At 42.2% G+C, this 12,107-nt stretch overlaps 1 non-coding gene across 1 annotated transcript; it reads left to right on the top strand.

The window, feature by feature from the left end:
- Positions 1-11,030: 11,030 nt before the first annotated feature.
- LOC115068078 lies at positions 11,031-11,252 on the top strand. Its single transcript, XR_003847461.1, has one exon. It is a non-coding gene; the product is annotated as a small nucleolar RNA U3 (small nucleolar RNA).
- The last annotated feature ends 855 nt before the right edge of the window (positions 11,253-12,107 follow it).

Below are 12,107 nucleotides of genomic sequence, written 5' to 3'. Positions count from 1 at the left end.
GCATCTTCGGTATCTCCCCCCCCTTTGTCTAAAACCTATAAAAGGCTCCACTCTCCCTTACTCTGGGCTCTCAGCACGGATCTGTTGAGTTGGTGAGGTCTGAGAGCCCGAGCTTAAGCCGGAATAAACCATAAACCTTTGCTTTTGCATTTTGTGTGTTGGGTCCTCGGTGGTCTTTTTGGGGTCCAGTGGATGAGGTACAACAGCTATGAATGAGATGTTTCACCTCTTAGACATTCTGGTTTTATAACTTTAGCAGGATAATATTTTGAAAGGCTTTGACATGTTCTTCCTGGTATTCTTTCTTTGGGGGTGGGGGTCTTTAGCACCTCCAAGTAAACACATTATTATCCAAAAGAACAGGAAGGAAGGAAGCCAGTATCTGGGACACTCCTCACAACACTAGAGTTCAAAACTAGGAACAGAACAGGATTTGGGTAAAATATTTAAGAGAAAAATCTCAGCCAGGTGTGGTGGCACACACCTTTAATCTCAGCACTTGGGAGGCAGAGGCAGTCGGATCTTTGTGAGTTTGAGGCCAGCCTGGTTTACATAAAGAGTTCCAGGCTAGCTAGGGCTACAGGGAGACTCTGTCTCAAAAAGACCAAAAAAGCAAAACAAACTGTGTTTATGTGTCAACCTGTGTGAGTAATTGAAATGCCCATGGAGGCCAGAAGGGGGCATTGGATCTCCTGAAACTGGAGTTAAAAGCATAGGGAGGGGGAGGGAGGAAGGAAGATCTCATAGACTTCTCTATTTTTTCCTTTGAAATTAGAAAATGATGCTCTGGCTTGGGGGTGAGTGAGGCACGAAGGAAGAGCACTGGGAGCTTCTAGCCACAAGGATAACTGAAAAGTCACAGGGAAAGAAGTTCACATTCAAGGAGGCAGCACAGCAGGTTTGTGGGGTACAAGAACAAAGGCATCAGATACCTCAGTAGATAAAGGCACTTGCCACCAAGGCTGGCAACCTGAGTTAAATCCCCAGGACCCACAAGATGGAAGGACAGAATGGACTCACACAAGTTTTCCTCTGACTGTCATATGCACTCCATGGTACATGCCCTCCCAAATAAAAATAACAATAAAATGAATAAAGACACCAAACCATAGGGTGGCATCTGGATCCCAGAAAATAGTGATTCTACAGCATGCCTAAGACAGACATGTGGCCTATAGCTAAGACAGCCTGGCAGGGTTCCTCTACTTCCACATGGTGCCTAAATATCAGAATAAATCTTACACACAAGTGACACAGCACTACCAGTGCTAATGGAGGCAAAGACCTAAAATATGGGTATTGGCAGAATCCAGTAATGGAGACCCAGCAGGAAGCTGTTCATCTGGCAGAAAGCTATTATATCAGACTGTATACCATAACTCATGAAATGCTCATAGAAATCCATAAGATAGATAATGTTGTTGTTACCACTTCTATCCTACAGAAGGAATCCACAGTTCAGAGAAATTAAAGAATTTATTCAAAGGTTATATTAGCAATGATGAGAAGAACCTAATCCAAGTTGTCATGGTTGATTCAGTTGTCAACTTGACATACCTGGAAAGGAGGAACCTCAACTGGGAAATTTCCTCTATCAGATTGGCCTCTGCACAGTTCTGTGAGGTGTTTTCTTAATTGCTGAGTGATGTGGGAAGGCCCAGTCCACTTTGGTTGGTGCCCCCACCCCAGAAAGCTGGTCCTGGGTTATATAAGAAAGCAGGTTGAGCACAGGCCAGATAAGCAAGCCAGGAAGTCCATTCCTCTGCAGTCTGTGCTTCAGCTCCTGCCTCCAGGTTACTGCCCTGAGTTCCTACCTTGGCTTCCCTCAGGAATGGACTATCATGTGGAAGTGTAAAGCCAAATAAACCCTTTCCTTCTCAAGCTGGTTTTGGTCATGGTTGTTTATCACAATAGAAAGTAACCAGAACACAAGTCTTCCTGGGTCCAGAGACTGTGTTCTAAAGCAACTGGCAATGCCTTAAGTATTTGGCTCTTGTTCCTAAACCTACTATATAGACGTGAGTTATTGCACACTTTAGCTTCCTTTGCGCAGATGGAAAAATACTAATAATTTGCACAATCCAAGAAGGAAATTTCATTTTCTCTTAAGACTTTAGAGTGCCATTATATAAAACTGCACAATTGCTTTGGTTTTATGGCTTCCTAATTATTACTGTCTCTGGTAATAAATTCAAATTCCATCAAATCTAAAGTGGAATCTTTCAATCTATAGACTACAAACATCTGATGAAAAGCTTTCCAACCCAAATGGAAGCATGCATGGGTGCCTAGGTGCACAGACGGAAGAATGTGAAAACCGAAAGCAAACAGGGTGAGACAAGACCAAATGTTCTTCCTCAGAGAGGCCAGGGGTGGCACATACTGTGTTTCACAGAGCTCTGGGGCCAGGCTGCTTTTCCCTTACTGTTCCACCTGTACTGGAGTGAGGCCTAGAGTCACGGTTCCTAAGAAAACCCCTATTCCAGGTAATGAATGGATAGGGGAAAAGGGAGCAGAATACTTGGTGGTTTCATAAAGAAGGGTCTTATATGCTGCCTGATGTTTTGCATGTCTTTGTGTAGCTAGAATTTGGCCACATCAACACACCTATCTACAAAGTAAAGATATACTCTAGCCTGAGCATCCATTTGTTTTGCTAGAAATTCCAGCACTTTGGAAAAGTGAGGGAAACAAATGTTGGGAGGCAGGGAGTGAGCTGTGGCACAACTCATCATGTGCATGCATTTTCTGACATCATCACTCAACCCTGGTTTCCTGTGAGCCTGCTTCCCTAAGGAATGAGGTTCAGGAGCTTCAAAATCTATCCCATAAGAACTACTCTGTCCATATCTCAGGGTGTTCTGGATGTGATGGTTAATCTGGTTGTCAACTTGACACATCTGGGAAAAGAGAATCTCAGTTGAAGAACTGACTCCATCAGATTGGCCTGTGGGCACATCTGTGAGGCATTTTATTGGTTGCTAATTATGTAGGAGGGCCCAATGAGTCTCATTAGGGCTCCTTATAGAACCATGGGCATCTTACTAGTAGCAACACCACTAAAAAAAAAAAAGTCTCTTCAACCCCTATTAATTATTAACAGCATACAAATCTTAAGGGAGGGGTGGGGCCTTGTGACCATCTCCCCAACCCACAGAATGTTGATTTACCCAATCTTGTACAGATCTTATGCAGGTAATCACAGATGCTGGGAGTTCAAGATTGCAACAGTCATGCCGTGCCTACATTCAGTGCTCCATACCACTTTCCCACTTCTCTGGCTCTTGCATTCTTTCCACATTCTCTTTTAAAACATTTTCTGAGTATTAAAAGGGACGATGAGGCCTGGGGAGATGGCTCAGCAGTTCAGAGCACTGGCTGTTCTTCCAGAGGACCACGAGTTTTATTCCCAGCAACCTCATGGTGGCTAACAACTGTCCTTAACTCTAGTTCCAGGGGAAATCTGATGCCCTCTTCTGACCTCAGTGGGCACTGCATGACACAGGTGCACTTACAAACATGCAGGCAGTACGTTCACACACATAAAATAATAAATAAATCATTTTTAAAAACTTAAAAGGGACGATGATGCAGATGTCACAATTATGACTGAGCATTCAATGGTTACTTATTCTTATCACTTCAGTCATTTATGTCTTTGCAGGGTTCCATTGCCCACTGCAGAAAGATACTTCTCTGACCAAAACTAATCTACAGGCATAAACATAGTTATTTAAAAGGAAATTTGACAGACACATCATGTCAATTTTGTAAAACAATAGCAGTAGCTTCCCCTCTAATAACTCTGATTTCTGTAGCCACAGGCTTTTGACTGTTTTTACATTATCAAGATGTGAATTCCTTTCTATAGAATGGACCACAACTCAAATGAGAAAGTGGTTGGTTACTCTTATAACAGACTTGCCACTATTGCACCAGTGAGTACACCTTGGCTGGCCACTCAATGACTGTGATAGTTTTAATTTTCAACTTGACACAACCTTGATTGACCTGACGTCATAGTCAGCTTCAGCTGTCAAATTGACGCAGCCCAGAGTCATCTGAGAGAGTCTCAATTTGGGAATTTTCCAGATCATATTGGCCTGTGGGTATGTCTGAGAGAGATTATATTGATTGACTTGATGTGGGAGGGCCCAGCCCATTGTGGGCAGAACCATTCCTAGGCAGGTAGGCCTGGGCTGTATAAGAAAGCTAGCTGAGCATAAGCCAGTGAGCAAGCTAGCAAGCAGTGTCCCACTATGGTTTCTGCTTGAGTTCCTGGCCTGACTTCCCTTAATTATAGACTATGACACAGAAGCATAAAATGAAATAAATCCTTTCCTCCTCCAAGTTGCTTTAAGTCATGGTGTTTATCACAGCAACAAGAAAATAACTAGAATACCTTGGAAGAGTCTCAGTGAGGGACTGTCTAGATCAGGTCAGGCAGGAGCCATGTCTGTGGGAATTGTCTTGATTGCCTTAACTGATATGGGAAGGCTTAGCCTGAAATTGGACAGCAACGTTGCCTGGTTTAGGGCCCTACACTATATAAGGGTAGAGAGAGCTAGCTGAGCACTAAGCATGCATGTATGCGTTCTTTCTCTGTTCTTAACTATGGATATGATGTGCCGCTGTGACTTCCCTGCAGTGAGGGACTGGAACCTGAAATTATGAGCTAAAAGAAATCCTTTATCCCCCAAGTTGTTCTTGGCAGGATATTTTATCACAACAACAGAAGCAAAACTATGACAGTAGTGTAGCATGCAAGATTCATAGCTGAATAAAATTGTTGATGACAATTCTCCCCGGCAGCTTGCATAGAACCTTCTGACACTATGAAGAATAGCCAGTGGATTCTTGGTCTGCATATTTATTTATATTATATTTATGATTATTAAACGCATTAGACATACAAAAATTTTAAAAAGTCAATGTAGAATTTAAAGGGTTTTCTGGTATGGACTGAATATTTATGCCCCCTCTCCAAATTCATATGTTGATCCTCCTGATGTAAGGGTACTTGGAGCTGAAACCCTTGGAGGGACAATGAGGTCAAGAGGATAAACCTTTCCTGAATGGGATCAGTGCCTCTGTAAAGGGCCACACAGAGCTTCTTTGCCCCTCTGCATGAGCGGGTACAGGGAAAAAACTTGTTTGTGAACTAGGAAGAGAGCTCTCTCTCTAGACATGAAATCTTTCATCTCCTTGAGTTTGGCCTTCCTAGCCTCGAGAACCATGGGAAATCCATTTTTGTTATTCACAAGCGACCTAGTGTTTGATGCTATGTTATAAAAGCCTGAAGGGACTAAGAAATTGTCATTACAGTGAATGCCAGGTTGCCTATGACTCAGGTCAAGAACTAGCACAGTGGCAGCCCCTGCTGCTCCAACAAGCCATCTTTCTCATGAAAATCTCTATCCTCTTTAAAGACAACCTTACCGATAACTATGGATCTGACTTGTGATGGCCTTTAGCATGTTTTGGGGTTTGCTAAGGTTTAGATCTTAAATGTCCTATACTGAAGACTTGGTCACTAGTGGATAGCACTAGTGTGAGATAGTTTTAGAAGGTGGGGCCCAGTGGAAGGAAGTTAGGTTATGGAAACATGAACTTGAAGGAGATATTGAGATTCCAGCCTCTTCCTCTCTGCTTCCTGACCATCATGTAAATAGCTTTACTCTACCGGATGCTCCCAGCCACAATGTTCTACCTAGCCTCAGAACCAACAACAACAGTGCCAATCCAACACAGCCTGAAACTATGAGCCAAGATAAATCTCCCCTCCTAATAAAGTTGGTTACCCCAGGTATTTTGTCATAGTCAAGCAATGCTGACTAATATGGGAGTATTTCTGGTTTTCTTTTCTTTTGTGTGTGTGTGTGTGTGTGTGTGTGTGTGTGTGTGCATGTGGTATGGGAAATTGGGCTCAGGGCTTCACACATGGTAAGCAAACATTCTTCCACCGAACAGAGAGCCCAGCCCCAAGGCTACTGTTTTGAGATAGAAAAATTGGGGTCTCATACCATTACTACTCTAATCAGCCTGTGTGATCCTGAGCAAACTACTGAATCATGTATGGAGTTGGAAGTTTGCATTTTACACATTATAGATAACATGTGGTGTATCTATACATACGTGCAAATATATACTGTGTTTTAATGAAACACATTATTTCATTATGTATACATAATGAAAATCTCAGTCAACTGGTATTTAAAATCATTCTAGCTTTTTTGTTATTTTTATTGTATGTGTATGAGTGTTTTGCCTACAAGTAGGTAGGTGCACCCGTGTTGTGCAATGCCCTTGGAAATCAGAAGAGGATGTCTGATCCTCTGGAACTAGAGTTACAGATGGTTGTTAGCTGCCATGACATGTGGGTGCTGGGAACCTCTGCCTCCCAAGTGCTGAGATCAAAGGCATGTGCCACCAACATCCAAATCCCTTAATGTATTTTTTAAAATATTTTATTTGTTATTTTTATGTGTATGAGTGTATTGCCCGCATGTATGTGAGTGTACCCATGTTGTGCAGTACCTGAAGAAGTCAGAAGAGGGTGTTAGATCCCCTGGAACTGGAGTTATAGATGGTTGTTAGGTGCCCTGTGGGTGCTGGGAATCAAACCTCACACACACAGGCAGCACTAAGTGGACTCAGTGGGTTTAAAAATAGAGCACATGAAGTTGGTAGGGAAAAGTGGTGGGGGACAAGGTAGGGATTGGAGGGGAGGGAACGGGATGTACATTTGATCAATATATATGATATATATGGATTTCTTTTTATTTTATTTACTATTTTTATTTTATGTGTATGTGTGTACTGCCCACATATATGTAAGTGCACTTGTGTTGTGCAATGCCCGTGGAGGTCAGAGAGGGTGTCAGATCCCCTGGAACTGAAGTTACAAGTGATTGTTAGCTACCATGTGGATTCTGGGAATGGAACCTGGGTCCTTTTCAAGAGCAACCAGTGCTCTTAACCACTGAGCCATCTCTCCAGGCCCTCATTTCAAAGCTTTTAAAGTTTGCTTTTCTGCGTGTGAATAAATATTGGCATGTTTTGTTGTTATTTGTTTTAATAGTTAAGTGCTCTTTCTGGTACAAACCACAATTTAATTAAACAAAAATAACTAAAATTGCTGCATCACCATCCGAAATAAGGTTTGGTCCATTTAGAAATAGGGTAATAAACTTGATCTAATAACATCACTCTTAAGTGATAATTTTTTTATGATGAATGCTCCAGAATGAGACTGTCTGACTTGTAAGGTTGTTTTCGGATTGGCTACCTTAATTAAATCCCTGTTGTCAAAGCTCTATAAAAGTACCCGGGCATGACAGACACCTGGTTTGTTACACCAGATAATTAAATTGTTACACTAGATAAATAAATTAAATTCAGAGTAGGCTGGGCTCCATAAAGTAGTATCAATGTTTTTTCAGTCTTCTGCACCCCAAAACAAACTTTGTCTCTTCATCATGACTTTAAACTTCAAACAAATACTTCCTTTATGATTTGAAAACCTTGACTCAGAAATGGTTGCAATTTCACGTAAGAACCATAGGAAGTTCGATAGGGAGGGCCAAGGAAGGGTCTGAAAACTGAAAGCAGCACATGGGGGTTGGGGGGGGCGGTGGCGCACACAGGGTTACGTGCTTAGCACCGGTGTCAGTCACGCTAACACTGCACAGCTTCACCTTTCTTACTAAATAGCAAAAGAAGTGGTTTCTTTTACCATCGTCCTGGGTTCTGGGACTGGTTAATTAGTCTCTGCGTGTGCTACCTAATCTTGGCTGTCAACTTGACACACCCGACAAGAGGGTGTCTCAATTGAGAAATTGACTCCATCAGGCTGGCCTGTGGGCTTCTCTGTGGGACATTATCTTGACTGCTAGTTACTGGAGTAGAGTCCAGCCCACGAAGTGCCCTGCAGTTTCTGGGCAGGAGGGTCTGGGCTGGATAAGAAAGGTAGCTGAGAAAGCCAGGGGAAGCAAGCCCATAAGCAGCATTCCTCCATGGTCTCTGTTTCTGTTCCTGCCTCAAGGTTCCAGCTTCCACGTTTGCCCTGGCTTCCCTTGATGATGCACTATGACCTGTAAGATGTAATAAACCCTTTTCTTTCCCCAAGTTGACTTTGGTCAGTGTTGTAGCACAGCTACAGTAAGAAAACTAGAGCACTGGGCTTATCCTAACCTCCTCATTCACTGTGAGGAGGCCAAGTGGTCGATTGGCTTTGATTTGTTCAAATCCGTTCATACGGATGAGTGAAAAGAAGAAACTCCAGCGTGCGGGGGATGCTTTCACCCTGCCATCACTCCATCCTCAAGGCAATGCCCTGGAGAGAGGCCTCAGAAAGAAGCCGGTCAGCAGCTTCCTTGCTTGTCATCTCACCACAAGGCTGTGAACACAACGACCGGGTGCAGGGCATTCTGCCTGCGGCTCTTCACGAATGAAAAGAAAGAACAGTTTGCTCCAGAGTCATGTTCCACGTTGATCCTCACTGTAACCCTTCCTATAGCACACTCGAGAACAATTGGCCTTATACACAGTGTTACTCAGCTTTCTGTTACTGAAATAAAATACCAGAGATAATCGGCTTATAAGGAGGAAAGTCTTACTTTGGGTCAGTTTTGAAGATTTCAGTCCGTAGTCACTTGGCCTACTGCTTCTTGGCCTGTGACAAGGTAGCACATCATGGTGGGTATGTGGTAGCTGATGCCCTCACCTCTCATCAAGGTAGCAAGGGAGACAGATAGAAAGAGATCAGGGTCCCTCAAGCCCATTAGGCTCTACTTCTTAAAGTCCCACCTCTTCCTAAGAGTTTCAAGCTAGTCACTGAGGCTTCACATATGTGCCACAGGGACATTTCAGATGCAGACTACAGGATTTATTTACTTTAGAACTTAACCTTCCCCACCCCTCCTTTACAGTGCTTGGGATTAAACCCAGGGTTTTATGCATGCTGGGCAAACACTCCACTACCTGAACTAGACCCCCAATCCTGAATCCCAACCTGTGCTTTAGGTGGTGCATCACTGCTTTATGGAAATGAAAATCTTACAGTATTTGGAATTTTGAAGACCCTTCAGAACAGAAACAATGCAGAATTACAGAGCAATATGTAGGATGATTTCAGTGTTGGTGGATGTTATCTCTGCTTACTGAGGAGTCCACTCTGAGCAAACCCACTGGGCTGCCTCCTGGCCAGGAGGCTAGAATGCTGTGCATTGTTTAGAACCTGCCATCATATTCACAGCGATCCTTCAGATCCTGAGAGCTGTGTTTCTTACTTTAAAATTCTTTTTTCTAATCTAAACAAAATTAGTTCATTGTTACCACAGCTAGTGACCATTATTTTCAGACTTGTGGTTTTCTGTTTGATGATTTCTTGAGCTTAACAAAGACCCTCCTAAAATGTAGCAACTTCAGGAAAGCAAGTGATCTGCCATGAAGAAGAGCATGTCGCTGCTGTTTCCTAGGGTTTAGACACTTGTCTCTTCATGCAGTGTAAAGCGGCATTGGCAGTCTTTCTCTAGACTCAGGTCCTGTTGGCCTTTATCCTTTTCTGTATATCATCTGAACAAAATGATACATTATTCAGTGTGTTAAATCTGGATTCTTTCATTTAGCATAATGAACTTGAGATTCTTCCATTTTATTCTGTATATTAGTATTCCTGCTTTACTGCTGAGTAGTATTCTATTTTATGGCTATACCACAGTCTATGCATTCATTCGTCTGTTGATGAACATCTGGGTTGTTTCTAATTTGATAAGGTCATAAATTTGCATTTTTGTGCAGGCTTTTATGTAAGCAGAAATTTTTATTAGCCTGAGTAAATTCCTAGAGGTGCAATGGCTGACTTCTGTTGTAGTTACATATTTATAGATATAAGACACTTCCAGACTGTTTACCAAAGATCTTTCACTATTTTACATTAACACCAGCACAAAGTATCTTTTTGTTCTACCTCCTCCTTTCTTTAAATGAGGCAGAAATTCAATTGCATAACTATTCATGAAGGCCTTTCTGGTATCAATTACCACTTCACTGTGGGGCTTTGCCTGACAGCATAGCAGAAAATTTGCTCTGAGAATTAATATGAAGAATATTTGGGTTTGTGAGATGGCTCAGTGAGTAAAGGAACTTGCTGCCAATCCCGATGACCTAGTTCGATCCAAGGGAACCCAGATAGTGAAAGGTGATAACTGAGCCCTGCAACTTGTCCTCTGACCGCCACGTGTGTGTCATGGCCCCCGTGCGTGCACACACACACATAATATAAATATATATACTGAAGAATATCGAGTAATGTTTGGAAAAACTAGCCTTGTCTCTGATCCTTGTTTGTGGAGCAGTTCAGCTTCTCCAATTCATTGCATTTCTGAGGAGGAGCAGGTGTGATGGTGGCCGTGGTTAAGGGTCCTGGGACAGGGGTCGCAGAGGACTTGGCTTTCCCTCTGGTATTTCCCACATGCAGTTGAATTACTGCCTCATTTACAGAAAGGAGAAAATGGAGCAAAGAGAGACTTTGTGCTGGTGGGAACATGAAATACTGAAAGCTCTTTGGCAAACCATCTGGAAGCGTCCATCTCTGTACTTCACTCCTGAAGCTCTATCTTGTTTCTTTGTCTATTCTTAATTGTGCTCCACTGCTCAGTCACTAGTTTATGGTGCTTCTGTGTCTGGGTCTTCATTTCTGGAAGCCTTACAAATGTTTTAAGATATACAAAGAGGCTATCCTCTTCTTAGGAGAAGTTTTTTCCCTTAGAGTAGTAAAACAAGAATATAATTAATAGAAGTACATACCAGGTATCCAGTCACATGCTATAGGCCTTACGTCTACTTTATTTAACACCTACAGTAAACCTTAAAAGAAATATTTTTGTTTTAAGGAGATAGGAAGAGAGAATTAGAGACATTAAAGCTAGTATTCTAAAATACTTAAGAGGAAACATGGTGCTAAATCCTCAGAATCGATGGGTTCTTAGCTATGATGTTAACTGTCTAAACAACAAAGTAAAAATAGGTAGCGTGGACTTCATCAAAACTAAGGGATCATTTCTATAGCTCATAGCTAGAGAAGTTTCTCTGTGTAGAGTATAGAAACCACAAGGATGAGACATAGTGCTCCCTCATGAGCATGAAGCTGGCTCTTGGTGTTGCTTTTTTTTGCAACTGCCTTTTGCCATTGATGATCACTCTTCTCTTCATTTGGAGGACTTAGAGGGAGGGAACACAGTCTGAGTGGTTTTGTAAAAAAACAAACAGACAAAAAAAAAAAAAAACAAACTAAAAGCTCCTGTGTACAAATAACATCATCAAGACTGTGAAAAGGGAGCCAATAGAATGTACTTATAAAAAAATTTTTGAGGGGTTGGGGATTTAGCTCAGTGATAGAGAGCTTGCCTAGCAAGTGCAAGGCCCTGGGTTCGGTCCTCAGCTCCAAAAAAGAAAAACAAAACTTGAACATAACATCTAAATGAGAAGAGAGCCATTTAAAACTGCTAGATAATGCATTCCAGATGTGACAGAGAAGCTGCACCATGAAATCTCCAGTGTGTAGTCTAACCAGACCTTTGCAATGACACCACTAGTTGTCATGCCAATGTGGATGGCTGAAATCTCACAGGGTCCTACCTCTAGATGAAGAGCTACAGGCAGCCAATGGATGCTGACAGAGGGAGATTTCTCCAGGAATGAGATCCCTGACCCAATCCCAAGAGGTCAGCCCTAAACACACAGATACAAGAGGACCACTAAATGGACTCAGTGCACCATATATGTGCATGTTTATGTGTATGTTGCATGTGTAACAGTAACTTTGGCATAGGGCCTGACTGTACGACATTGTGACTGTGCTCAGTACCATTGAGTTTCATAGTTTAAAATAATTAACTTTACGTTATATAAATGTTATCTCAAGAAAAAATTAAAGGTCATTTCAAAATTGCATGGTAAGAAGGAGGTCATGTGAAGAACTGAGCTACTCACGTGATCAACCCCACCTAACACTGGGCTCTGCCCTTTCCTGGCAAGTCTTGTGTAGCAAATTCCCCTTAGAATCACAAAGACCCAACTTTGTAAACTCAGGTTACCTAACTGAA

This window comes from Nannospalax galili, unplaced genomic scaffold (assembly GCF_000622305.1).
Source record: "Nannospalax galili isolate Female #2095 unplaced genomic scaffold, S.galili_v1.0 scaffold146, whole genome shotgun sequence".
NCBI lineage: Eukaryota > Metazoa > Chordata > Mammalia > Rodentia > Spalacidae > Nannospalax > Nannospalax galili.
Note: the sequence above shows the minus strand (reverse complement) of the source record. Positions and strands in the feature narration are given on the sequence as shown.